The sequence below is a fragment of the Schistocerca gregaria genome, chromosome 4, assembly GCF_023897955.1.
Source record: "Schistocerca gregaria isolate iqSchGreg1 chromosome 4, iqSchGreg1.2, whole genome shotgun sequence".
NCBI classification, from domain to species: domain Eukaryota; kingdom Metazoa; phylum Arthropoda; class Insecta; order Orthoptera; family Acrididae; genus Schistocerca; species Schistocerca gregaria.
In genome coordinates this window covers 26,300,098-26,327,798 of record NC_064923.1, presented here as the reverse complement: position 1 = coordinate 26,327,798, position 27,701 = coordinate 26,300,098, and the positions used below count along the sequence as shown (strand labels likewise).

The window sequence follows — 27,701 nt, the reverse complement described above, 5'->3', positions numbered from 1 at the left end:
GACGGAGACGTAGGCAAAGTTTAAAGTTGCTATTTCCATTACATCACGTTAATCAGAAAAACGGTAAGTTACATCTGCAGAGGAACAAAATTCCGTTCCTCCCCACGTGGGGCTCGAACCCACGACCCTGGGATTAAGAGCCTTATGTTCTACCGACTGAGCTAGCCGCGCTGCCTCGGTGAGAGTATGCCGGTTAGCACGTCACACAGTACTCGTTTGGGTTGATTGGTCCCATACAGAACCTCCCCATGTTGCCTAATGTTTTCCTAACGTCACACTCGTCACGTAGTTCACTTTTATTTCATAATCATTTCTGAGAGGTAACAGAATTGCATGACAACCTGCAGAGCTAGTTTCGTCAAAATTAACACACATACTTGATGTGACTCATAAGCCGAACGAGTTACTTTCGGACGTTATTTTAGATGTGCAAGTGCCAGTCAAAAACACGCGGCGACGGCAATATGCAAACCAATTCGCTAGTTAACACCGGTCTTGTTGTGCGTGTTTCAAGCTCAAGAGCATCTCCAAGCAGAAAATGGTCAACAGCAACGTTCACACGGTTTCGTACTGCTCAAGTGCTACACTAAAACGGTATGTTTCTTTTTCAGATCTGGAAAAACACAACCGAGAGAGGAATCAAACACGCAATCTTCGGATACGAAGTCCGACGCCTTATCCATTAGGCCACACGGTCACTGACAAACAAGTGGAACTTATATACGACTCATCTCAAAACGCTCACACCACTGAGGAGTTGTGTTTTCGTTCTACACAGACGCTGCCCCTTGCTCTTTCCCACCCATTTGATACATTCAACCTGCTACGAGACCTACCAAATATAGACTGGGAAACTAAACCACACACTTTGTGCATTCGGAAATGTAAGGCAGGGCGTCCCTCGCCGCATTTGCTACGACGTCCATTTGCTACTTCTGCAGAAGTGGCGGCGGCGACGACGACGACGACGACAACCGCGGAAGGCTCTGAGATATGTGAGAAATACATCTATAAAATATATTTCAGACTGTCCCATCCCACCTTATGCTGTACCGCTTTGGCAAATGCTTTATCTGCGCCATTCGCCTTAATCACATCTGAGAGTAATTCTTAATAAAACGCCTCTCGCTAATTGTTAGTCATCCCAGATACTGTTTGCTATAAGGCCACGACGCGCAACTGATATCCAAAATTCGTCTGCCTCCTGTGAGGATCGAACTCACGACCCCTGGTTTACTAGACCAGTGCTCTGCCACTGAGCTAAAGAGGCGCGGCCTAGCGGTACTTTTGCGTACTTCATCCTTACGGTCGTCTGGATCATCAGACTTCAGCTGACAACACTTCATATTACCATCTAATATTTGCAGCTATGGCGACCCATTACTGCTTGCCTACACATCTGACACGTATAGGTAGTGCTCTCCAAATAACACCACTTGCATTTCAGAACATGTCTTTCACACATGTCTACAAAATCACCTTCACCTTCAAATACAGTTTCGTAGCGACTGACGGAGACGTAGGCAAAGTTTAAAGTTGCTATTTCCATTACATCACGTTAATCAGAAAAACGGTAAGTTACATCTGCAGAGGAACAAAATTCCGTTCCTCCTCACGTGGGGCTCGAACCCACGACCCTGGGATTAAGAGCCTTATGTTCTACCGACTGAGCTAGCCGCGCTGCCTCGGTGAGTATATGCCGGTTAGCACGTCACACAGTACTCGTTTGGGTTGATTGGTCCCATACAGAACCTCCCCATGTTGCCTAATGTTTTCCTAACGTCACACTCGTCACGTAGTTCACTTTTATTTCATAATCATTTCTGAGAGGTAACAGAATTGCATGACAACCTGCAGAGCTAGTTTCGTCAAAATTAACACACATACTTGATGTGACTCATAAGCCGAACGAGTTACTTTCCGACGTTATTTTAGATGTGCAAGTGCCAGTCAAAAACACGCGGCGACGGCAATATGCAAACCAATTCGCTAGTTAACACCGGTCTTGTTGTGCGTGTTTCAAGCTCAAGAGCATCTCCAAGCAGAAAATGGTCAACAGCAACGTTCACACGGTTTCGTACTGCTCAAGTGCTACACTAAAACGGTATGTTTCTTTTTCAGATCTGGAAAAACACGACCGAGAGAGGAATCAAACACGCAATCTTCGGATACGAAGTCCGACGCCTTATCCATTAGGCCACACGGTCACTGACAAACAAGTGGAACTTATATACGACTCATCTCGAAACGCTCACACCACTGAGGAGTTGTGTTTTCGTTCTACACAGACGCTGCCCCTTGCTCTTTCCCACCCATTTGATACATTCAACCTGCTACGAGACCTACCAAATATAGACTGGGAAACTAAACCACACACTTTGTGCATTCGGAAATGTAAGGCAGGGCGTCCCTCGCCGCATTTGCTACGACGTCCATTTGCTACTTCTGCAGAAGTGGCGGCGGCGACGACGACGACGACGACGACAACCGCGGAAGGCTCTGAGATATGTGAGAAATACATCTATAAAATATATTTCAGACTGTCCCATCCCACCTTATGCTGTACCGCTTTGGCAAATGCTTTATCTGCGCCATTCGCCTTAATCACATCTGAGAGTAATTCTTAATAAAACGCCTCTCGCTAATTGTTAGTCATCCCAGATACTGTTTGCTATAAGGCCACGACGCGCAACTGATATCCAAAATTCGTCTGCCTCCTGTGAGGATCGAACTCACGACCCCTGGTTTACTAGACCAGTGCTCTGCCACTGAGCTAAAGAGGCGCGGCCTAGCGGTACTTTTGCGTACTTCATCCTTACGGTCGTCTGGATCATCAGACTTCAGCTGACAACACTTCATATTACCATCTAATATTTGCAGCTATGGCGACCCATTACTGCTTGCCTACACATCTGACACGTATAGGTAGTGCTCTCCAAATAACACCACTTGCATTTCAGAACATGTCTTTCACACATGTCTACAAAATCACCTTCACCTTCAAATACAGTTTCGTAGCGACTGACGGAGACGTAGGCAAAGTTTAAAGTTGCTATTTCCATTACATCACGTTAATCAGAAAAACGGTAAGTTACATCTGCAGAGGAACAAAATTCCGTTCCTCCTCACGTGGGGCTCGAACCCACGACCCTGGGATTAAGAGCCTTATGTTCTACCGACTGAGCTAGCCGCGCTGCCTCGGTGAGTATATGCCGGTTAGCACGTCACACAGTACTCGTTTGGGTTGATTGGTCCCATACAGAACCTCCCCATGTTGCCTAATGTTTTCCTAACGTCACACTCGTCACGTAGTTCACTTTTATTTCATAATCATTTCTGAGAGGTAACAGAATTGCATGACAACCTGCAGAGCTAGTCTCGTCAAAATTAACACACATGCTTGATGTGACTCATAAGCCGAACGAGTTACTTTCCGACGTTATTTTAGATGTGCAAGTGCCAGTCAAAAACACGCGGCGACGGCAATATGCAAACCAATTCGCTAGTTAACACCGGTCTTGTTGTGCGTGTTTCAAGCTCAAGAGCATCTCCAAGCAGAAAATGGTCAACAGCAACGTTCACACGGTTTCGTACTGCTCAAGTGCTACACTAAAACGGTATGTTTCTTTTTCAGATCTGGAAAAACACGACCGAGAGAGGAATCAAACACGCAATCTTCGGATACGAAGTCCGACGCCTTATCCATTAGGCCACACGGTCACTGACAAACAAGTGGAACTTATATACGACTCATCTCAAAACGCTCACACCACTGAGGAGTTGTGTTTTCGTTCTACACAGACGCTGCCCCTTGCTCTTTCCCACCCATTTGATACATTCAACCTGCTACGAGACCTACCAAATATAGACTGGGAAACTAAACCACACACTTTGTGCATTCGGAAATGTAAGGCAGGGCGTCCCTCGCCGCATTTGCTACGATGTCCATTTGCTACTTCTGCAGAAGTGGCGGCGGCGACGACGACGACGACGACGACGACGACGACGACGACAACTGCGGAAGGCTCTGAGATATGTGAGAAATACATCTATAAAATATATTTCAGACTGTCCCATCCCACCTTATGCTGTACCGGTTTGGCAAATGCTTTATCTGCGCCATTCGCCTTAATCACATCTGAGAGTAATTCTTAATAAAACGCCTCTCGCTAATTGTTAGTCATCCCAAATACTGTTTGCTATAAGGCCACGACGCGCAACTGATATCCAAAATTCGTCTGCCTCCTGTGAGGATCGCACTCACGACCCCTGGTTTACTAGACCAGTGCTCTGCCACTGAGCTAAAGAGGCGCGGACTAGCGGTGCTTTTGCGTACTTCATCCTTACGGTCGTCTGGATCATCAGACTTCAGCTGACAACACTTCATATTACCGTCTAATATTTGCAGCTATGGCGACCCATTACTGCTTGCCTACACATCTGACACGTAAACGAAGTGCTCTCCAAATAACACCACTTGCATTTCAGAACATGTCTTTCACACATGTCTACAAAATCACCTTCACCTTCAAATACAGTTTCGTAGCGACTGACGGAGACGTAGGCAAAGTTTAAAGTTGCTATTTCCATTACATCACGTTAATCAGAAAAACGGTAAGTTACATCTGCAGAGGAACAAAATTCCGTTCCTCCCCACGTGGGGCTCGAACCCACGACCCTGGGATTAAGAGCTTTATGTTCTACCGACTGAGCTAGCCGCGCTGCCTCGGTGAGTATATGCCGGTTAGCACGTCACACAGTACTCGTTTGGGTTGATTGGTCCCATACAGAACCTCCCCATGTTGCCTAATGTTTTCCTAACGTCACACTCGTCACGTAGTTCACTTTTATTTCATAATCATTTCTGAGAGGTAACAGAATTGCATGACAACCTGCAGAGCTAGTTTCGTCAAAATTAACACACATACTTGATGTGACTCATAAGCCGAACGAGTTACTTTCCGACGTTATTTTAGATGTGCAAGTGCCAGTCAAAAACACGCGGCGACGGCAATATGCAAACCAATTCGCTAGTTAACACCGGTCTTGTTGTGCGTGTTTTAAGCTGAAGAGCATCTCCAAGCAGAAAATGGTCAACAGCAACGTTCACACGGTTTCGTACTGCTCAAGTGCTACACTAAAACGGTATGTTTCTTTTTCAGATCTGGAAAAACACGACCGAGAGAGGAATCAAACACGCAATCTTCGGATACGAAGTCCGACGCCTTATCCATTAGGCCACACGGTCACTGACAAACAAGTGGAACTTATATACGACTCATCTCAAAACGCTCACACCACTGAGGAGTTGTGTTTTCGTTCTACACAGACGCTGCCCCTTGCTCTTTCCCACCCATTTGATACATTCAACCTGCTACGAGACCTACCAAATATAGACTGGGAAACTAAACCACACACTTTGTGCATTCGGAAATGTAAGGCAGGGCGGGCGTCCCTCGCCGCATTTGCTACGATGTCCATTTGCTACTTCTGCAGAAGTGGCGGCGGCGGCGACGACGACGACGACGACGACGACGACAACCGCGGAAGGCTCTGAGACATGTGAGAAATACATCTATAAAATATTTTTCAGACTGTCCCATCCCACCTTATGCTGTACCGCTTTGGCAAATGCTTTATCTGCGCCATTCGCCTTAATCACATCTGAGAGTAATTCTTAATAAAACGCCTCTCGCTAATTGTTAGTCATCCCAAATACTGTTTGCTATAAGGCCACGACGCGCAACTGATATCCAAAATTCGTATGCCTCCTGTGAGGATCGAACTCACGACCCCTGGTTTACTAGACCAGTGCTCTGCCACTGAGCTAAAGAGGCGCGGCCTAGAGGTACTTTAGCGTACTTCATCCTTACGGTCATCTGGATCATCAGACTTCAGCTGACAACACTTCATATTACCGTCTAATATTTGCAGCTATGGCGACCCATTACTGCTTGCCTACACATCTGACACGTAAAGGAAGTGCTCTCCAAATAACACCACTTGCATTTCAGAACATGTCTTTCACACATGTCTACAAAATCACCTTCACCTTCAAATACAGTTTCGTAGCGACTGACGGAGACGTAGGCAAAGTTTAAAGTTGCTATTTCCATTACATCACGTTAATCAGAAAAACGGTAAGTTACATCTGCAGAGGAACAAAATTCCGTTCCTCCCCACGTGGGGCTCGAACCCACGACCCTGGGATTAAGAGCCTTATGTTCTACCGACTGAGCTAGCCGCGCTGCCTCGGTGAGTATATGCCGGTTAGCACGTCACACAGTACTCGTTTGGGTTGATTGGTCCCATACAGAACCTCCCCATGTTGCCTAATGTTTTCCTAACGTCACACTCGTCACGTAGTTCACTTTTATTTCATAATCATTTCTGAGAGGTAACAGAATTGCATGACAACCTGCAGAGCTAGTTTCGTCAAAATTAACACACATACTTGATGTGACTCATAAGCCGAACGAGTTACTTTCCGACGTTATTTTAGATGTGCAAGTGCCAGTCAAAAACACGCGGCGACGGCAATATGCAAACCAATTCGCTAGTTAACACCGGTCTTGTTGTGCGTGTTTCAAGCTCAAGAGCATCTCCAAGCAGAAAATGGTCAACAGCAACGTTCACACGGTTTCGTACTGCTCAAGTGCTACACTAAATCGGTATGTTTCTTTTTCAGATCTGGAAAAACACGACCGAGAGAGGAATCAAACACGCAATCTTCGGATACGAAGTCCGACGCCTTATCCATTAGGCCACACGGTCACTGACAAACAAGTGGAACTTATATACGACTCATCTCAAAACGCTCACACCACTGAGGAGTTGTGTTTTCGTTCTACACAGACGCTGCCCCTTGCTCTTTCCCACCCATTTGATACATTCAACCTGCTACGAGACCTACCAAATATAGACTGGGAAACTAAACCACACACTTTGTGCATTCGGAAATGTAAGGCAGGGCGTCCCTCGCCGCATTTGCTACGACGTCCATTTGCTACTTCTGCAGAAGTGGCAGCGGCGTCGACGACGACGACGACGACGACAACCGCGGAAGGCTCTGAGATATGTGAGAAATACATCTATAAAATATATTTCAGACTGTCCCATCCCACCTTATGCTGTACCGGTTTGGCAAATGCTTTATCTGCGCCATTCGCCTTAATCACATCTGAGAGTAATTCTTAATAAAACGCCTCTCGCTATTGTTAGTCATCCCAGATACTGTTTGCTATAAGGCCACGACGCGCAACTGATATCCAAAATTCGTCTGCCTCCTGTGAGGATCGAACTCACGACCCCTGGTTTACTAAACCAGTGCTCTGCCACTGAGCTAAAGAGGCGCGGCCTAGCGGTACTTTTGCGTACTTCATCCTTACGGTCGTCTGGATCATCAGACTTCAGCTGACAACACTTCATATTACCGTCTAATATTTGCAGCTATGGCGACCCATTACTGCTTGCCTACACATCTGACACGTAAAGGAAGTGCTCTCCAAATAACACCACTTGCATTTCAGAACATGTCTTTCACACATGTCTACAAAATCACCTTCACCTTCAAATACAGTTTCGTAGCGACTGACGGAGACGTAGGCAAAGTTTAAAGTTGCTATTTCCATTACATCACGTTAATCAGAAAAACGGTAAGTTACATCTGCAGAGGAACAAAATTCCGTTCCTCCCCACGTGGGGCTCGAACCCACGACCCTAGGATTAAGAGCCTTATGTTCTACCGACTGAGCTAGCCGCGCTGCCTCGGTGAGTATATGCCGGTTAGCACGTCACACAGTACTCGTTTGGGTTGATTGGTCCCATACAGAACCTCCCCATGTTGCCTAATGTTTTCCTAACGTCACACTCGTCACGTAGTTCACTTTTATTTCATAATCATTTCTGAGAGGTAACAGAATTGATGACAACCTGCAGAGCTAGTTTCGTCAAAATTAACACACATACTTGATGTGACTCATAAGCCGAACGAGTTACTTTCCGACGTTATTTTAGATGTGCAAGTGCCAGTCAAAAACACGCGGCGACGGCATTATGCAAACCAATTCGCTAGTTAACACCGGTCTTGTTGTGCGTGTTTTAAGCTGAAGAGCATCTCCAAGCAGAAAATGGTCAACAGCAACATTCACACGGTTTCGTACTGCTCAAGTGCTACACTAAAACGGTATGTTTCTTTTTCAGATCTGGAAAAACACGACCGAGAGAGGAATCAAACACGCAATCTTCGGATACGAAGTCCGACGCCTTGTCCATTAGGCCACACGGTCACTGACAAACAAGTGGAACTTATATACGACTCATCTCGAAACGCTCACACCACTGAGGAGTTGTGTTTTCGTTCTACACAGACGCTGCCCCTTGCTCTTTCCCACCCATTTGATACATTCAACCTGCTACGAGACCTACCAAATATAGACTGGGAAACTAAACCACACACTTTGTGCATTCGGAAATGTAAGGCAGGGCGTCCCTCGCCGCATTTGCTACGATGTCCATTTGCTACTTCTGCAGAAGTGGCGGCGGCGACGACGACGACGACGACGACGACGACGACGACGACAACCACGGAAGGCTCTGAGATATGTGAGAAATACATCTATAAAATATATTTCAGACTGTCCCATCCCACCTTATGCTGTACCGCTTTGGCAAATGCTTTATCTGCGCCATTCGCCTTAATCACATCTGAGAGTAATTCTTAATAAAACGCCTCTCGCTAATTGTTAGTCATCCCAAATACTGTTTGCTATAAGGCCACGACGCGCAACTGATATCCAAAATTCGTCTGCCTCCTGTGAAGATCGAACTCACGACCCCTGGTTTACTAGACCAGTGCTCTGCCACTGAGCTAAACAGGCGCGGCCTAGCGGTACTTTTGCGTACTTCATCCTTACGGTCGTCTGGATCATCAGACTTCAGCTGACAACACTTCATATTACCGTCTAATATTTGCAGCTATGGCGACCCATTACTGCTTGCCTACACATCTGACACGTAAAGGAAGTGCTCTCCAAATAACGCCACTTGCATTTCAGAACATGTCTTTCACACATGTCTACAAAATCCCCTTCACCTTCAAATACAGTTTCGTAGCGACTGACGGAGACGTAGGCAAAGTTTAAAGTTGCTATTTCCATTACATCACGTTAATCAGAAAAACGGTAAGTTACATCTGCAGAGGAACAAAATTCCGTTCCTCCCCACGTGGGGCTCGAACCCACGACCCTGGGATTAAGAGCCTTATGTTCTACCGACTTTTTTTTTTCTAATTAACCCTTGGATTAAGAGTGTGACGATCTACCAACTTTTTTTTTATTAAAGTCCGACGCCTTATCCATTTGTTTTTTTTTTGTTTTTTTTTTTAGTTTTTTTTTTTTTGTTCGTTGTAATTTGTATATTCGTTTGTTTTCTATCCATCTTCTTTGCTCGTTTCTGCTGTCTGTTTTGCGCTTTTGTTTCATTCAAAATACACCAAATTTAATATGTCGTAGAAATAACTGATCCTGGAAAGGACATATTCTTGATCTCATACGTTGCTTTATTCAGAATCACAATGAGACCAATGGAAGTCTTTGCTGTGAGTATAACCTTGACTATAGTACAGGAAAAACGAATTGTTATAACAGATATTCATGTTATCCACGTCCTACTTCATCTCAAGGACGATGTGAAGAAAATTTTGAAATGTTGACTGATACCGGTGCCCATATTGGTTGGTTGTGCGCCAGTGTTGGTGTGAGAGATATACTTGAAAATCTAAGACATTAGGCGCACTGCCGGACAGAATATAGTGGATAAAATGTCCCATAAGCCATAGGTAGCTGTTATGTTTGGCTGCAGGGAAGAGTCGGTAGTCCGGGCGCAGAATGTCGTGGATCTGAATCGCATGAGGCGCAGTCCGGTTGAGCACAGCGAGTTTTTTGCACGTCCAATTCCAGATGTGCACTTGATCCTTGCAGACAAACAGATGTGCAATAGTCTCAACCATGTGGCACAAGTCGCAGTAGGGACTGGGTGCAAGATTAATCCTGTGCCGCTTTTCTTTCGTCGGAATAGTGTCAGCGACCACGTCATACCATTTGGAGCGGACATCTGTCGGAAGCGTTGGATTATGGATGTTAGCCCAAACGAGGGACCAATTGCAAGCCGGATACTTCTTTTCCAAGGGGCCAGGCAGTGACGGCCGAAGTAAGTGGCGGTACAGTTTTACCGTCGGCTTCTTGAAAAGCTCGTCGTCGAGATAGCTACTTTCAAGGTAATACAGTGCTATATGCTGAAAGTGCGGGCCGACGTGGCCAATGTCCACAGGCGGAGATATATTGCGGGGGCGGGACAGTTGATAGAGCCGCTTCGTGACGGTGTCCTCGCTGGCGGTGAGTATCTGCCATGAGCGTTTCAGATACAGGGCTAGGGCATGAATGCCGGGGTTTTTCAAGCCAAGGCCTCCCATATCGCATGGCAGTGCTGTCGTGGTGAAGGAAACCTTAAAAATATTGAGCTTCCAGACGTACCAGGCGGCCGCCGCTAGGAGTGATCTTGCTACTGTGGGTGGCATAGGTAGGACGGCGGCAACAAATTGTAATTTAGAGAGGGCATCAGAGTTGACGAAAAAGGCTCGCTGCAGACGATCGAGGTGTCGCATGTTCTGGTCGCGCAGGAGTGCTTTTATCGCCTGAATTTTGGGTATCCAATTTTTGTGAGACATGTCCAGAGGCCGGGCCGTAACGTAGAGACCAAGGTGTTTTCTAGTCTGTACACAGGGCAGCCAAGCGTCGCCTGTGATAGGTCGTTCTTGACCAAGCGTTAAGGCGGCGGATTTATTGACGTTTAACATGGCACCACTATCTCTTTGGAATTCCTCAAGAATGCGTTTCGCTGCGGTGACATCGCGAACGTCGTTAAGAAGCACGCTGACATCGTCTGCGTAAGCTTGGACCACAGACTTGATACCATAAAACTGGAATCCAGGGAGGCTATGATGTAGATGGCGCAACAAGGGTTCCATGAGGATCGCATAGAGCGTCGTTGAAAGTGGACTGCCTTGCTTGATACCCCGTGAGAGCTGGATGTACTCCGTCAACGTATTATTGATCAGGAAGCGCGTACGGGTACCACTGATACAGTTGTTGATGAGGTGGATAAAATTAAGACTGAAGCCCATTGATTCCATCACGCCGCTGAGATAGTGATAGTCAGCTCGATCGTAAGCCTTATCGAAGTCAAGAAATGCTATGGCCATAGGAGTGCGGGTGGCCCAGGTGAGGGAGACGAGATCCCGATATAGCGCCAAAATGGTGGACAGCGACCGACCACGGATCGCACTCATTTGGTATGGTCCCAGAAGATAGGGTAACAGCTGCCGTAATCGGGCATTGAGGGCGCGCGTCAGAAGCTTAAAGTCGGCATTGAGCAGAGTAATGGGCCGCAGATCTTTGGTGGTGGTCGGCGTCGGCGTCTTAGGTATTAAAACAGTTAACCCTTCTGTGAAGGGTGGGGGTAGAGCAATCCCACGTAGTACTTCATTGTACATCTCTGTGAGTTCGTCCCCTAATATAGGCCAATATTTGACGTAAAACTCGACAGAGAGCCCGTCCGTGCCCGGAGATTTATTTCGTGGCGCAGCAAGCAGGGCATCCTTCAGTTCTTCTTTGGTAAAGGGAGCAAGCAGGTCCCGATTGAGGTCGTCGGTAATGCGGTACGGCGGGGGTCCAGAAAGATACCATTCTCGCACTTTCTCATGTGGTACACCAGCACAGGTGTAAAGTGCAGCAAAGTGGTTGGTAACATGGTTTTTGATGTCTCGCTGTAGGGTATAACAAGCACCGTCTGCATCCTGCAACTTATGAATAAGTTTCCTACGCGCTGCACGTAACTGTTGGACGATATGATGGACTGACGTCTGCTGTTGCGGCAAGTTTGTGGAGTCACGTGCTCGAATCTGGTGGCCGACGGCGGTGCAGGCCGTCAAGGATGTAATCTTGGCTTGGAGTCTGCGTACGTGCGTGATGTTATTAGGCACCTGATGATAATCCCGGTACAATTCTCGCAGGGCACAGAAATAGAATTCAGTGATTTCCTTCTCACCGCGAGCACGAATCCGGGCGTGGTGCTTGATGCAAGTAATGAGTTTCCCCTTTGCATGAAGCGTCCACCAATCAATCCACGTGGAATACGTGGGCCTGCTTGATGTTACGGAGTGCCAAACTGACCGGATCTCACGCTCTAAAGTGGCGTCTTGTAAGAGGCGACAGTTGAGTTGCCATCGTCCGAAGCCTCTATAAACTTTCTGCGGTGAGTGATTAAAGACGATGTGGTAAGCGATATGGTCACTGAAATTAACGGGCCAATATTCGCAAGTTCCCACGTCGGCTAAAAGACCGCGTTGCACATATATGCGATCTAACCTGCTGGAAGATGTCTGCGTAAAGTGAGTAAAGGCAACTTCATCTGGGTGTAAGGTCGCCCACGTGTCGACTGACTGCAATTCTGTAACCAGTGTTAGCAGTTCCTGGCTGAAGTTAAAGTTCGGCGTTTGATCGGTGCGGCGCAATACGCAGTTAAAGTCACCACCCATAATAATACGCAGACGCAAGTCGGTGATTAGATTCGCTATCTCTCCCGTGTAAAACTCCCTCCTCGCCGCTCGCGCGTTGGAACCGGAAGGGGCGTACACATTAAGAAGGAGTACATCATGGAACTGTGCGGCAATGCCTCGTCCGGTAGGTAACATGGACAAACAAGAACATTCAATGCCTTCCCGATACAGAATGATCGTACCTGCCTCCGTCCCTATATTGACAATGGCGTCATAACCGGGGACGTCGGCTAGGAGTGGAGTCAGTGCTTCCTGTACGAACAGAATATCTATATCAGCGGCCCGTAAATAATGTCGAAGGCTGTGGATTTTTGCTTGAGAGACAATGCGGTTAACATTTATGGTAGAAATCTTATAGGATTGTCGTGAACGGAGCGATGTGGGATGAGTGGTCATCTGCAGATGAAAACAGGTACGATTTTTATCCCTTCAACAGTCGTCCGCTTCGGAGGTCGTATAAGTATAGACGTCGCCGTCCGTGGACGCTGCATTGCGCCGAGACGTAAGCAGCGTATCACCAGTTGCCATCGGTTCTTCACGCTCGGGATTGCCAGTCATATCTTCAATATCATCCGCCCAATTATCGACAGACACAGCCGTCGTCGCGCCTGCTGCAGCAGTTCCGGAACCGCATTGCGGGCCGTCACCCTGCACATCTGCAACTTGGGCCGTCCGCGGTGGTGCACTAATATGTGCCCTCCCCGTGTCAAGGTTGGATACATCATCGTCAATATTCATGGGTGAGGCCAACGACGGAAGACAATCTTCGGTCCCCGAAGTGTCATCGCAGATCATGCGGCCCGCGTGTTTGGCCTTTTCACGCAAGGGAGGTGCCGATTGAGCTGCCGCCGGACGAGCGATCCGACGTTTCTTGTGCTTTTTCGGGGAGGACCCACTGACAGAGGCTTCCGCATTCTTTAAAGGAAGAGGAAGAGTCTCTGTCTCTTGCTGGCTGTCAGTGGCGGTAGTGGCCGCCTCCACAACGTCAACCCTGGCTTCCTCACGTGAGGCGTCACGGGGCACCGCGGCTAGCAAGCCAGCGACCGGCAAGGCTTCCTGAGCGGTAGAGATTTCCATAGGTACATCTCCGTCATTCGTAACATCGGCCACACTAAGTCCGACTTCCGCAGCCGACGCAGTGGGTGTATTTGCACGGACCGCCGCTACATGAGTAGTCGGTAATATTGTCGGTTGCGGGGGAGGGCCCAGTTCACCCGCAGGCAGCTGCGTTACACGTCGTTGGATGCACTGTGCCCGGACGTGTCCCGTGGAATTACAGCCTGAACATGTACGAGGCTGTCCCTCATATATGATTATCGCCCTATATCCACAAATCGTTAGGTAGGACGGAATATGCCGTTGCAATTCGATCTTAATTTGCCGCACACCGTTCAAAACAGGGTACTTATGGAACGGGGCCCACTTTTCGGCAATGTTACTGATAATTTTGCCGTAGGACTTAATAGAAGCATTAATTTGTTCAGCCGAGATTTCAAAAGGCAACTCGAAAATCCTGACGGTACGAATACCAAGACCAGCGTGGACAACAGTCACCTCACCAACATTCCCGTCACTGTGTCGAAATTTATAGGTACCGCCACATGAATCGATGATTTTGTCGCACAATTCTGGGTCACGCAATTTGATATAAACTGTGCTACTGACAATAGACAAATGGATACCAATGATATCGGTGGGAGGCAATTTTACGTCTTCATCGAGAAATCGTTCGACTTCGTAATATTTCGGTCGAGAAAAACTTCCATCAAACATAAACTTCAAAGTATCTTTCCGCTCTGGGTGATCCATGTTAGGTTCTATTCGTTACAAACAAGATGTTTGCGCGCCGCAACGGCCCTCGACTCACCACGTGCCGCACCGCAGGCCGCAGCTGAGCACGTAAACAACGCTCCAGGCACGTCCGACCTGCACGACGGCCGCGCCTCGACTGACTGAGCTAGCCGCGCTGCCTCGGTGAGTATATGCCGGTTAGCACGTCACACAGTACTCGTTTGGGTTGATTGGTCCCATACAGAACCTCCCCATGTTGCCTAATGTTTTCCTAACGTCACACTCGTCACGTAGTTCACTTTTATTTCATAATCATTTCTGAGAGGTAACAGAATTGCATGACAACCTGCAGAGCTAGTTTCGTCAAAATTAACACACATACTTGATGTGACTCATAAGCCGAACGAGTTACTTTCCGACGTTATTTTAGATGTGCAAGTGCCAGTCAAAAACACGCGGCGACGGCAATATGCAAACCAATTCGCTAGTTAACACCGGTCTTGTTGTGCGTGTTTCAAGCTCAAGAGCATCTCCAAGCAGAAAATGGTCAACAGCAACATTCACACGGTTTCGTACTGCTCAAGTGCTACACTAAAACGGTATGTTTCTTTTTCAGATCTGGAAAAACACGACCGAGAGAGGAATCAAACACGCAATCTTCGGATACGAAGTCCGACGCCTTGTCCATTAGGCCACACGGTCACTGACAAACAAGTGGAACTTATATACGACTCATCTCGAAACGCTCACACCACTGAGGAGTTGTGTTTTCGTTCTACACAGACGCTGCCCCTTGCTCTTTCCCACCCATTTGATACATTCAACCTGCTACGAGACCTACCAAATATAGACTGGGAAACTAAACCACACACTTTGTGCATTCGGAAATGTAAGGCAGGGCGTCCCTCGCCGCATTTGCTACGATGTCCATTTGCTACTTCTGCAGAAGTGGCGGCGGCGACGACGACGACGACGACGGCAACCGCGGAAGGCTCTGAGATATGTGATAAATACATCTATAAAATATATTTCAGACTGTCCCATCCCACCTTATGCTGTACCGCTTTGGCAAATGCTTTATCTGCGCCATTCGCCTTAATCACATCTGAGAGTAATTCTTAATAAAACGCCTCTCGCTAATTGTTCGTCATCCCAGATACTGTTTGCTATAAGGCCACGACGCGCAACTGATATCCAAAATTCGTCTGCCTCCTGTGAGGATCGAACTCACGACCCCTGGTTTACTAGACCAGTGCTCTGCCACTGAGCTAAAGAGGCGCGGCCTAGCGGTACTTTGCGTACTTCATCCTTACGGTCGTCTGGATCATCAGACTTCAGCTGACAACACTTCATATTACCGTCTAATATTTGCAGCTATGGCGACCCATTACTGCTTGCCTACACATCTGACACGTAAAGGTAGTGCTCTCCAAATAACACCACTTGCATTTCAGAACATGTCTTTCACACATGTCTACAAAATCACCTTCACCTTCAAATACAGTTTCGTAGCGACTGACGGAGACGTAGGCAAAGTTTAAAGTTGCTATTTCCATTACATCACGTTAATCAGAAAAACGGTAAGTTACATCTGCAGAGGAACAAAATTCCGTTCCTCCCCACGTGGGGCTCGAACCCACGACCCTGGGATTAAGAGCCTTATGTTCTACCGACTGAGCTAGCCGCGCTGCCTCGGTGAGTATATGCCGGTTAGCACGTCACACAGTACTCGTTTGGGTTGATTGGTCCCATACAGAACCTCCCCATGTTGCCTAATGTTTTCCTAACATCACACTCGTCACGTAGTTCACTTTTATTTCATAATCATTTCTGAGAGGTAACAGAATTGCATGACAACCTGCAGAGCTAGTTTCGTCAAAATTAACACACATACTTGATGTGACTCATAAGCCGAACGAGTTACTTTCCGACGTTATTTTAGATGTGCAAGTGCCAGTCAAAAACACGCGGCGACGGCAATATGCAAACCAATTCGCTAGTTAACACCGATCTTGTTGTGCGTGTTTTAAGCTGAAGAGCATCTCCAAGCAGAAAATGGTCAACAGCAACATTCACACGGTTTCGTACTGCTCAAGTGCTACACTAAAACGGTATGTTTCTTTTTCAGATCTGGAAAAACACGACCGAGAGAGGAATCAAACACGCAATCTTCGGATACGAAGTCCGACGCCTTGTCCATTAGGCCACACGGTCACTGACAAACAAGTGGAACATATATACGACTCATCTCGAAACGCTCACACCACTGAGGAGTTGTGTTTTCGTTCTACACAGACGCTGAACCTTGCTCTTTCCCACCCATTTGATACATTCAACCTGCTACGAGACCTACCAAATATAGACTGGGAAACTAGACCACACACTTTGTGCATTCGGAAATGTAAGGCAGGGCGTCCCTCGCCGCATTTGCTACGATGTCCATTTGCTACTTCTGCAGAAGTGGCGGCGGCGACGACGACGACGACGACGACGATAACCGCGGAAGGCTCTGAGATATGTGAGAAATACATCTATAAAATATATTTCAGACTGTCCCATCCCACCTTATGCTGTACCGCTTTGGCAAATGCTTTATCTGCGCCATTCGCCTTAATCACATCTGAGAGTAATTCTTAATAAAACGCCTCTCGCTAATTGTTAGTCATCCCAAATACTGTTTGCTATAAGGCCACGACGCGCAACTGATATCCAAAATTCGTCTGCCTCCTTTGAGGATCGAACTCACGACCCCTGGTTTACTAGACCAGTGCTCTGCCACTGAGCTAAAGAGGCGCGGCCTAGCGGTACTTTTGCGTCCTTCATCCTTACGGTCGTCTGGATCATCAGACTTCAGCTGACAACACTTCATATTACCGTCTAATATTTGCAGCTATGGCGACCCATTACTGCTTGCCTACACATCTGACACGTAAAGGAAGTGCTCTCCAAATAACACCACTTGCTTTCAGAACATGTCTTTCACACATGTCTACAAAATCACCTTCACCTTCAAATACAGTTTCGTAGCGACTGACGGAGACGTAGGCAAAGTTTAAAGTTGCTATTTCCATTACATCACGTTAATCAGAAAAACGGTAAGTTACATCTGCAGAGGAACAAAATTCCGTTCCTCCCCACGTGGGGCTCGAACCCACGACCCTGGGATTAAGAGCCTTATGTTTTACCGACTGAGCTAGCCGCGCTGCCTCGGTGAGTATATGCCGGTTAGCACGTCACACAGTACTCGTTTGGGTTGATTGGTCCCATACAGAACCTCCCCATGTTGCCTAATGTTTTCCTAACGTCACACTCGTCACGTAGTTCACTTTTATTTCATAATCATTTCTGAGAGGTAACAGAATTGCATGACAACCTGCAGAGCTAGTTTCGTCAAAATTAACACACATACTTGATGTGACTCATAAGCCGAACGAGTTACTTTCCGACGTTATTTTAGATGTGCAAGTGCCAGTCAAAAACACGCGGCGACGGCAATATGCAAACCAATTCGCTAGTTAACACCGCTCTTGTTGTGCGTGTTTCAAGCTCAAGAGCCTATCCAAGCAGAAAATGGTCAACAGCAACATTCACACGGTTTCGTACTGCTCAAGTGCTACACTAAAACGGTATGTTTCTTTTTCAGATCTGGAAAAACACTACCGAGAGAGGAATCAAACACGCAATCTTCGGATACGAAGTCCGACGCCTTGTCCATTAGGCCACACGGTCACTGACAAACAAGTGGAACTTATATACGACTCATCTCGAAACGCTCACACCACTGAGGAGTTGTGTTTTCGTTCTACACAGACGCTGCCCCTTGCTCTTTCCCACCCATTTGATACATTCAACCTGCTACGAGACCTACCAAATATAGACTGGGAAACTAAACCACACACTTTGTGCATTCGGAAATGTAAGGCAGGGCGTCCCTCGCCGCATTTGCTACGATGTCCATTTGCTACTTCTGCAGAAGTGGCGGCGGCGACGACGACGACGACGACGGCAACCGCGGAAGGCTCTGAGATATGTGAGAAATACATCTATAAAATATATTTCAGACTGTCCCATCCCACCTTATGCTGTACCGCTTTGGCAAATGCTTTATCTGCGCCATTCGCCTTAATCACATCTGAGAGTAATTCTTAATAAAACGCCTCTCGCTAATTGTTCGTCATCCCAGATACTGTTTGCTATAAGGCCACGACGCGCAACTGATATCCAAAATTCGTCTGCCTCCTGTGAGGATCGAACTCACGACCCCTGGTTTACTAGACCAGTGCTCTGCCACTGAGCTAAAGAGGCGCGGCCTAGCGGTACTTTTGCGTACTTCATCCTTACGGTCGTCTGGATCATCAGACTTCAGCTGACAACACTTCATATTACCGTCTAATATTTGCAGCTATGGCGACCCATTACTGCTTGCCTACACATCTGACACGTAAAGGAAGTGCTCTCCAAATAACACCACTTGCTTTCAGAACATGTCTTTCACACATGTCTACAAAATCACCTTCACCTTCAAATACAGTTTCGTAGCGACTGACGGAGACGTAGGCAAAGTTTAAAGTTGCTATTTCCATTACATCACGTTAATCAGAAAAACGGTAAGTTATATCTGCAGAGGAACAAAATTCCGTTCCTCCCCACGTGGGGCTCGAACCCACGACCCTGGGATTAAGAGCCTTATGTTCTACCGACTGAGCTAGCCGCGCTGCCTCGGTGAGTATATGCCGGTTAGCACGTCACACAGTACTCGTTTGGGTTGATTGGTCCCATACAGAACCTCCCCATGTTGCCTAATGTTTTCCTAACGTCACACTCGTCACGTAGTTCACTTTTATTTCATAATCATTTCTGAGAGGTAACAGAATTGCATGACAACCTGCAGAGCTAGTTTCGTCAAAATTAACACACATACTTGATGTGACTCATAAGCCGAACGAGTTACTTTCCGACGTTATTTTAGATGTGCAAGTGCCAGTCAAAAACACGCGGCGACGGCAATATGCAAACCAATTCGCTAGTTACCACCGGTCTTGTTGTGCGTGTTTCAAGCTCAAGAGCATCTTCAAGCAGAAAATGGTCAACAGCAACATTCACACGGTTTCGTACTGCTCAAGTGCTACACTAAAACGGTATGTTTCTTTTTCAGATCTGGAAAAACACTACCGAGAGAGGAATCAAACACGCAATCTTCGGATACGAAGTCCGACGCCTTGTCCATTAGGCCACACGGTCACTGACAAACAAGTGGAACTTATATACGACTCATCTCGAAACGCTCACACCACTGAGGAGTTGTGTTTTCGTTCTACACAGACGCTGCCCCTTGCTCTTTCCCACCCATTTGATACATTCAACCTGCTACGAGACCTACCAAATATAGACTGGGAAACTAGACCACACACTTTGTGCATTCGGAAATGTAAGGCAGGGCGTCCCTCGCCGCATTTGCTACGATGTCCATTTGCTACTTCTGCAGAAGTGGCGGCGGCGACGACGACGACGACGACGACGACAACCGCGGAAGGCTCTGAGATATGTGAGAAATACATCTATAAAATATATTTCAGACTGTCCCATCCCACCTTATGCTGTACCGCTTTGGCAAATGCTTTATCTGCGCCATTCGCCTTAATCACATCTGAGAGTAATTCTTAATAAAACGCCTCTCGCTAATTGTTAGTCATCCCAAATACTGTTTGCTATAAGGCCACGACGCGCAACTGATATCCAAAATTCGTCTGCCTCCTTTGAGGATCGAACTCACGACCCCTGGTTTACTAGACCAGTGCTCTGCCACTGAGCTAAAGAGGCGCGGCCTAGCGGTACTTTTGCGTACTTCATCCTTACGGTCGTCTGGATCATCAGACTTCAGCTGACAACACTTCATATTACCGTCTAATATTTGCAGCTATGGCGACCCATTACTGCTTGCCTACACATCTGACACGTAAAGGAAGTGCTCTCCAAATAACACCACTTGCTTTCAGAACATGTCTTTCACACATGTCTACAAAATCACCTTCACCTTCAAATACAGTTTCGTAGCGACTGACGGAGACGTAGGCAAAGTTTAAAGTTGCTATTTCCATTACATCACGTTAATCAGAAAAACGGTAAGTTACATCTGCAGAGGAACAAAATTCCGTTCCTCCCCACGTGGGGCTCGAACCCACGACCCTGGGATTAAGAGCCTTATGTTTTACCGACTGAGCTAGCCGCGCTGCCTCGGTGAGTATATGCCGGTTAGCACGTCACACAGTACTCGTTTGGGTTGATTGGTCCCATACAGAACCTCCCCATGTTGCCTAATGTTTTCCTAACGTCACACTCGTCACGTAGTTCACTTTTATTTCATAATCATTTCTGAGAGGTAACAGAATTGCATGACAACCTGCAGAGCTAGTTTCGTCAAAATTAACACACATACTTGATGTGACTCATAAGCCGAACGAGTTACTTTCCGACGTTATTTTAGATGTGCAAGTGCCAGTCAAAAACACGCGGCGACGGCAATATGCAAACCAATTCGCTAGTTAACACCGGTCTTGTTGTGCGTGTTTCAAGCTCAAGAGCATCTCCAAGCAGAAAATGGTCAACAGCAACATTCACACGGTTTCGTACTGCTCAAGTGCTACACTAAAACGGTATGTTTCTTTTTCAGATCTGGAAAAACACTACCGAGAGAGGAATCAAACACGCAATCTTCGGATACGAAGTCCGACGCCTTGTCCATTAGGCCACACGGTCACTGACAAACAAGTGGAACTTATATACGACTCATCTCGAAACGCTCACACCACTGAGGAGTTGTGTTTTCGTTCTACACAGACGCTGCCCCTTGCTCTTTCCCACCCATTTGATACATTCAACCTGCTACGAGACCTACCAAATATAGACTGGGAAACTAAACCACACACTTTGTGCATTCGGAAATGTAAGGCAGGGCGTCCCTCGCCGCATTTGCTACGATGTCCATTTGCTACTTCTGCAGAAGTGGCGACGACGACGACGACAACCGCGGAAGGCTCTGAGATATGTGAGAAATACATCTATAAAATATATTTCAGACTGTCCCATCCCACCTTATGCTGTACCGCTTTGGCAAATGCTTTATCTGCGCCATTCGCCTTAATCACATCTGAGAGTAATTCTTAATAAAACGCCTCTCGCTAATTGTTAGTCATCCCAGATACTGTTTGCTATAAGGCCACGACGCGCAACTGATATCCAAAATTCGTCTGCCTCCTGTGAGGATCGAACTCACGACCCCTGGTTTACTAGACCAGTGCTCTGCCACTGAGCTAAAGAGGCGCGGCCTAGCGGTACATTTGCGTACTTCATCCTTACGGTCGTCTGGATCATCAGACTTCAGCTGACAACACTTCATATTACCGTCTAATATTTGCAGCTATGGCGACCCATTACTGCTTGCCTACACATCTGACACGTAAAGGAAGTGCTCTCCAAATAACACCACTTGCATTTCAGAACATGTCTTTCACACATGTCTACAAAATCACCTTCACCTTCAAATACAGTTTCGTAGCGACTGACGGAGACGTAGGCAAAGTTTAAAGTTGCTATTTCCATTACATCACGTTAATCAGAAAAACGGTAAGTTACATCTGCAGAGGAACAAAATTCCGTTCCTCCCCACGTGGGGCTCGAACCCACGACCCTGGGATTAAGAGCCTTATGTTCTACCGACTTTTTTTTTCTAATTAACCCTTGGATTAAGACTGTGACGATCTACCAACTTTTTTTTTTATTAAAGTCCGACGCCTTATCCATTTGTTTTTTTTTTGTTTTTTTTTTAGTTTTTTTTTTTTTTTGTTCGTTGTAATTTGTATATTCGTTTGTTTTCTATCCATCTTCTTTGCTCGTTTCTGCTGTCTGTTTTGCGCTTTTGTTTCATTCAAAATACACCAAATTTAATATGTCGTAGAAATAACTGATCCTGGAAAGGACATATTCTTGATCTCATACGTTGCTTTATTCAGAATCACAATGAGACCAATGGAAGTCTTTGCTGTGAGTATAACCTTGACTATAGTACAGGAAAAACGAATTGTTATAACAGATATTCATGTTATCCACGTCCTACTTCATCTCAAGGACGATGTGAAGAAAATTTTGAAATGTTGACTGATACCGGTGCCCATATTGGTTGGTTGTGCGCCAGTGTTGGTGTGAGAGATATACTTGAAAATCTAAGACATTAGGCGCACTGCCGGACAGAATATAGTGGATAAAATGTCCCATAAGCCATAGGTAGCTGTTATGTTTGGCTGCAGGGAAGAGTCGGTAGTCCGGGCGCAGAATGTCGTGGATCTGAATCGCATGAGGCGCAGTCCGGTTGAGCACAGCGAGTTTTTTGCGCGTCCAATTCCAGATGTGCACTTGATCCTTGCAGACAAACAGATGTGCAATAGTCTCAACCATGTGGCACAAGTCGCAGTAGGGACTGGGTGCAAGATTAATCCTGTGCCGCTTTTCTTTCGTCGGAATAGTGTCAGCGACCACGTCATACCATTTGGAGCGGACATCTGTCGGAAGCGTTGGATTATGGATGTTAGCCCAAACGAGGGACCAATTGCAAGCCGGATACTTCTTTTCCAAGGGGCCAGGCAGTGACGGCCGAAGTAAGTGGCGGTACAGTTTTACCGTCGGCTTCTTGAAAAGCTCGTCGTCGAGATAGCTACTTTCAAGGTAATACAGTGCTATATGCTGAAAGTGCGGGCCGACGTGGCCAATGTCCACAGGCGGAGATATATTGCGGGGGCGGGACAGTTGATAGAGCCGCTTCGTGACGGTGTCCTCGCTGGCGGTGAGTATCTGCCATGAGCGTTTCAGATACAGGGCTAGGGCATGAATGCCGGGGTTTTTCAAGCCAAGGCCTCCCATATGGCATGGCAGTGCTGTCGTGGTGAAGGAAACCTTAAAAATATTGAGCTTCCAGACGTACCAGGCGGCCGCCGCTAGGAGTGATCTTGCTACTGTGGGTGGCATAGGTAGGACGGCGGCAACAAATTGTAATTTAGAGAGGGCATCAGAGTTGACGAAAAAGGCTCGCTGCAGACGATCGAGGTGTCGCATGTTCTGGTCGCGCAGGAGTGCTTTTATCGCCTGAATTTTGGGTATCCAATTTTTGTGAGACATGTCCAGAGGCCGGGCCGTAACGTAGAGACCAAGGTGTTTTCTAGTCTGTACACAGGGCAGCCAAGCGTCGCCTGTGATAGGTCGTTCTTGACCAAGCGTTAAGGCGGCGGATTTATTGACGTTTAACATGGCACCACTATCTCTTTGGAATTCCTCAAGAATGCGTTTCGCTGCGGTGACATCGCGAACGTCGTTAAGAAGCACGCTGACATCGTCTGCGTAAGCTTGGACCACAGACTTGATACCATAAAACTGGAATCCAGGGAGGCTATGATGTAGATGGCGCAACAAGGGTTCCATGAGGATCGCATAGAGCGTCGTTGAAAGTGGACTGCCTTGCTTGATACCCCGTGAGAGCTGGATGTACTCCGTCAACGTATTATTGATCAGGAAGCGCGTACGGGTACCACTGATACAGTTGTTGATGAGGTGGATAAAATTAAGACTGAAGCCCATTGATTCCATCACGCCGCTGAGATAGTGATAGTCAGCTCGATCGTAAGCCTTATCGAAGTCAAGAAATGCTATGGCCATAGGAGTGCGGGAGGCCCAGGTGAGGGAGACGAGATCCCGATATAGCGCCAAAATGGTGGACAGCGACCGACCACGGATCGCACTCATTTGGTATGGTCCCAGAAGATAGGGTAACAGCTGCCGTAATCGGGCATTGAGGGCGCGCGTCAGAAGCTTAAAGTCGGCATTGAGCAGAGTAATGGGCCGCAGATCTTTGGTGGTGGTCGGCGTCGGCGTCTTAGGTATTAAAACAGTTAACCCTTCTGTGAAGGGTGGGGGTAGAGCAATCCCACGTAGTACTTCATTGTACATCTCTGTGAGTTCGTCCCCTAATATAGGCCAATATTTGACGTAAAACTCGACAGAGAGCCCGTCCGTGCCCGGAGATTTATTTCGTGGCGCAGCAAGCAGGGCATCCTTCAGTTCTTCTTTGGTAAAGGGAGCAAGCAGGTCCCGATTGAGGTCGTCGGTAATGCGGTACGGCGGGGGTCCAGAAAGATACCATTCTCGCACTTTCTCATGTGGTACACCAGCACAGGTGTAAAGTGCAGCAAAGTGGTTGGTAACATGGTTTTTGATGTCTCGCTGTAGGGTATAACAAGCACCGTCTGCATCCTGCAACTTATGAATAAGTTTCCTACGCGCTGCACGTAACTGTTGGACGATATGATGGACTGACGTCTGCTGTTGCGGCAAGTTTGTGGAGTCACGTGCTCGAATCTGGTGGCCGACGGCGGTGCAGGCCGTCAAGGATGTAATCTTGGCTTGGAGTCTGCGTACGTGCGTGATGTTATTAGGCACCTGATGATAATCCCGGTACAATTCTCGCAGGGCACAGAAATAGAATTCAGTGATTTCCTTCTCACCGCGAGCACGAATCCGGGCGTGGTGCTTGATGCAAGTAATGAGTTTCCCCTTTGCATGAAGCGTCCACCAATCAATCCACGTGGAATACGTGGGCCTGCTTGATGTTACGGAGTGCCAAACTGACCGGATCTCACGCTCTAAAGTGGCGTCTTGTAAGAGGCGACAGTTGAGTTGCCATCGTCCGAAGCCTCTATAAACTTTCTGCGGTGAGTGATTAAAGACGATGTGGTAAGCGATATGGTCACTGAAATTAACGGGCCAATATTCGCAAGTTCCCACGTCGGCTAAAAGACCGCGTTGCACATATATGCGATCTAACCTGCTGGAAGATGTCTGCGTAAAGTGAGTAAAGGCAACTTCATCTGGGTGTAAGGTCGCCCACGTGTCGACTGACTGCAATTCTGTAACCAGTGTTAGCAGTTCCTGGCTGAAGTTAAAGTTCGGCGTTTGATCGGTGCGGCGCAATACGCAGTTAAAGTCACCACCCATAATAATACGCAGACGCAAGTCGGTGATTAGATTCGCTATCTCTCCCGTGTAAAACTCCCTCCTCGCCGCTCGCGCGTTGGAACCGGAAGGGGCGTACACATTAAGAAGGAGTACATCATGGAACTGTGCGGCAATGCCTCGTCCGGTAGGTAACATGGACAAACAAGAACATTCAATGCCTTCCCGATACAGAATGATCGTACCTGCCTCCGTCCCTATATTGACAATGGCGTCATAACCGGGGACGTCGGCTAGGAGTGGAGTCAGTGCTTCCTGTACGAACAGAATATCTATATCAGCGGCCCGTAAATAATGTCGAAGGCTGTGGATTTTTGCTTGAGAGACAATGCGGTTAACATTTATGGTAGAAATCTTATAGGATTGTCGTGAACGGAGCGATGTGGGATGAGTGGTCATCTGCAGATGAAAACAGGTACGATTTTTATCCCTTCAACAGTCGTCCGCTTCGGAGGTCGTATAAGTCTAGACGTCGCCGTCCGTGGACGCTGCATTGCGCCGAGACGTAAGCAGCGTATCACCAGTTGCCATCGGTTCTTCACGCTCGGGATTGCCAGTCATATCTTCAATATCATCCGCCCAATTATCGACAGACACAGCCGTCGTCGCGCCTGCTGCAGCAGTTCCGGAACCGCATTGCGGGCCGTCACCCTGCACATCTGCAACTTGGGCCGTCCGCGGTGGTGCACTAATATGTGCCCTCCCCGTGTCAAGGTTGGATACATCATCGTCAATATTCATGGGTGAGGCCAACGACGGAAGACAATCTTCGGTCCCCGAAGTGTCATCGCAGATCATGCGGCCCGCGTGTTTGGCCTTTTCACGCAAGGGAGGTGCCGATTGAGCTGCCGCCGGACGAGCGATCCGACGTTTCTTGTGCTTTTTCGGGGAGGACCCACTGACAGAGGCTTCCGCATTCTTTAAAGGAAGAGGAAGAGTCTCTGTCTCTTGCTGGCTGTCAGTGGCGGTAGTGGCCGCCTCCACAACGTCAACCCTGGCTTCCTCACGTGAGGCGTCACGGGGCACCGCGGCTAGCAAGCCAGCGACCGGCAAGGCATCCTGAGCGGTAGAGATTTCCATAGGTACATCTCCGTCATTCGTAACATCGGCCACACTAAGTCCGACTTCCGCAGCCGACGCAGTGGGTGTATTTGCACGGACCGCCGCTACATGAGTAGTCGGTAATATTGTCGGTTGCGGGGGAGGGCCCAGTTCACCCGCAGGCAGCTGCGTTACACGTCGTTGGATGCACTGTGCCCGGACGTGTCCCGTGGAATTACAGCCTGAACATGTACGAGGCTGTCCCTCATATATGATTATCGCCCTATATCCACAAATCGTTAGGTAGGACGGAATATGCCGTTGCAATTCGATCTTAATTTGCCGCACACCGTTCAAAACAGGGTACTTATGGAACGGGGCCCACTTTTCGGCAATGTTACTGATAATTTTGCCGTAGGACTTAATAGAAGCATTAATTTGTTCAGCCGAGATTTCAAAAGGCAACTCGAAAATCCTGACGGTACGAATACCAAGACCAGCGTGGACAACAGTCACCTCACCAACATTCCCGTCACTGTGTCGAAATTTATAGGTACCGCCACATGAATCGATGATTTTGTCGCACAATTCTGGGTCACGCAATTTGATATAAACTGTGCTACTGACAATAGACAAATGGATACCAATGATATCGGTGGGAGGCAATTTTACGTCTTCATCGAGAAATCGTTCGACTTCGTAATATTTCGGTCGAGAAAAACTTCCATCAAACATAAACTTCAAAGAATCTTTCCGCTCTGGGTGATCCATGTTAGGTTCTATTCGTTACAAACAAGATGATTGCGCGCCGCAACGGCCCTCGACTCACCACGTGCCGCACCGCAGGCCGCAGCTGAGCACGTAAACAACGCTCCAGGCACGTCCGACCTGCACGACGGCCGCGCCTCGACTGACTGAGCTAGCCGCGCTGCCTCGGTGAGTATATGCCGGTTAGCACGTCACACAGTACTCGTTTGGGTTGATTGGTCCCATACAGAACCTCTCCATGTTGCCTAATGTTTTCCTAACGTCACACTCGTCACGTAGTTCACTTTTATTTCATAATCATTTCTGACAGGTAACAGAATTGCATGACAACCTGCAGAGCTAGTTTCGTCAAAATTAACACACATACTTGATGTGACTCATAAGCCGAACGAGTTACTTTCCGACGTTATTTTAGATGTGCAAGTGCCAG

General features: G+C 47.5%; 11 non-coding genes across 11 annotated transcripts; all 11 read right to left on the bottom strand.

Moving 5' to 3' along the window:
• Positions 1-1,198: 1,198 nt before the first annotated feature.
• Trnat-agu (transfer RNA threonine (anticodon AGU)) lies at positions 1,199-1,270 on the bottom strand. The gene has a single exon. It is a non-coding gene; the product is annotated as a tRNA-Thr (tRNA).
• Positions 1,271-2,711: 1,441 nt separating this feature from the next.
• Trnat-agu (transfer RNA threonine (anticodon AGU)) lies at positions 2,712-2,783 on the bottom strand. Its single transcript has one exon. It is a non-coding gene; the product is annotated as a tRNA-Thr (tRNA).
• Positions 2,784-4,239: 1,456 nt separating this feature from the next.
• Trnat-agu (transfer RNA threonine (anticodon AGU)) lies at positions 4,240-4,311 on the bottom strand. The gene has a single exon. It is a non-coding gene; the product is annotated as a tRNA-Thr (tRNA).
• A 1,454-nt stretch (positions 4,312-5,765) lies between these two features.
• Positions 5,766-5,837, bottom strand: Trnat-agu (transfer RNA threonine (anticodon AGU)). The gene has a single exon. It is a non-coding gene; the product is annotated as a tRNA-Thr (tRNA).
• A 1,443-nt stretch (positions 5,838-7,280) lies between these two features.
• Positions 7,281-7,352, bottom strand: Trnat-agu (transfer RNA threonine (anticodon AGU)). Its single transcript has one exon. It is a non-coding gene; the product is annotated as a tRNA-Thr (tRNA).
• Positions 7,353-8,807: 1,455 nt separating this feature from the next.
• Positions 8,808-8,879, bottom strand: Trnat-agu (transfer RNA threonine (anticodon AGU)). Its single transcript has one exon. It is a non-coding gene; the product is annotated as a tRNA-Thr (tRNA).
• A 6,734-nt stretch (positions 8,880-15,613) lies between these two features.
• Positions 15,614-15,685, bottom strand: Trnat-agu (transfer RNA threonine (anticodon AGU)). Its single transcript has one exon. It is a non-coding gene; the product is annotated as a tRNA-Thr (tRNA).
• Positions 15,686-17,128: 1,443 nt separating this feature from the next.
• Trnat-agu (transfer RNA threonine (anticodon AGU)) lies at positions 17,129-17,200 on the bottom strand. The gene has a single exon. It is a non-coding gene; the product is annotated as a tRNA-Thr (tRNA).
• Positions 17,201-18,640: 1,440 nt separating this feature from the next.
• Trnat-agu (transfer RNA threonine (anticodon AGU)) lies at positions 18,641-18,712 on the bottom strand. Its single transcript has one exon. It is a non-coding gene; the product is annotated as a tRNA-Thr (tRNA).
• Positions 18,713-20,155: 1,443 nt separating this feature from the next.
• On the bottom strand, positions 20,156-20,227 carry Trnat-agu (transfer RNA threonine (anticodon AGU)). Its single transcript has one exon. It is a non-coding gene; the product is annotated as a tRNA-Thr (tRNA).
• Positions 20,228-21,655: 1,428 nt separating this feature from the next.
• On the bottom strand, positions 21,656-21,727 carry Trnat-agu (transfer RNA threonine (anticodon AGU)). The gene has a single exon. It is a non-coding gene; the product is annotated as a tRNA-Thr (tRNA).
• Positions 21,728-27,701: the final 5,974 nt, after the last annotated feature.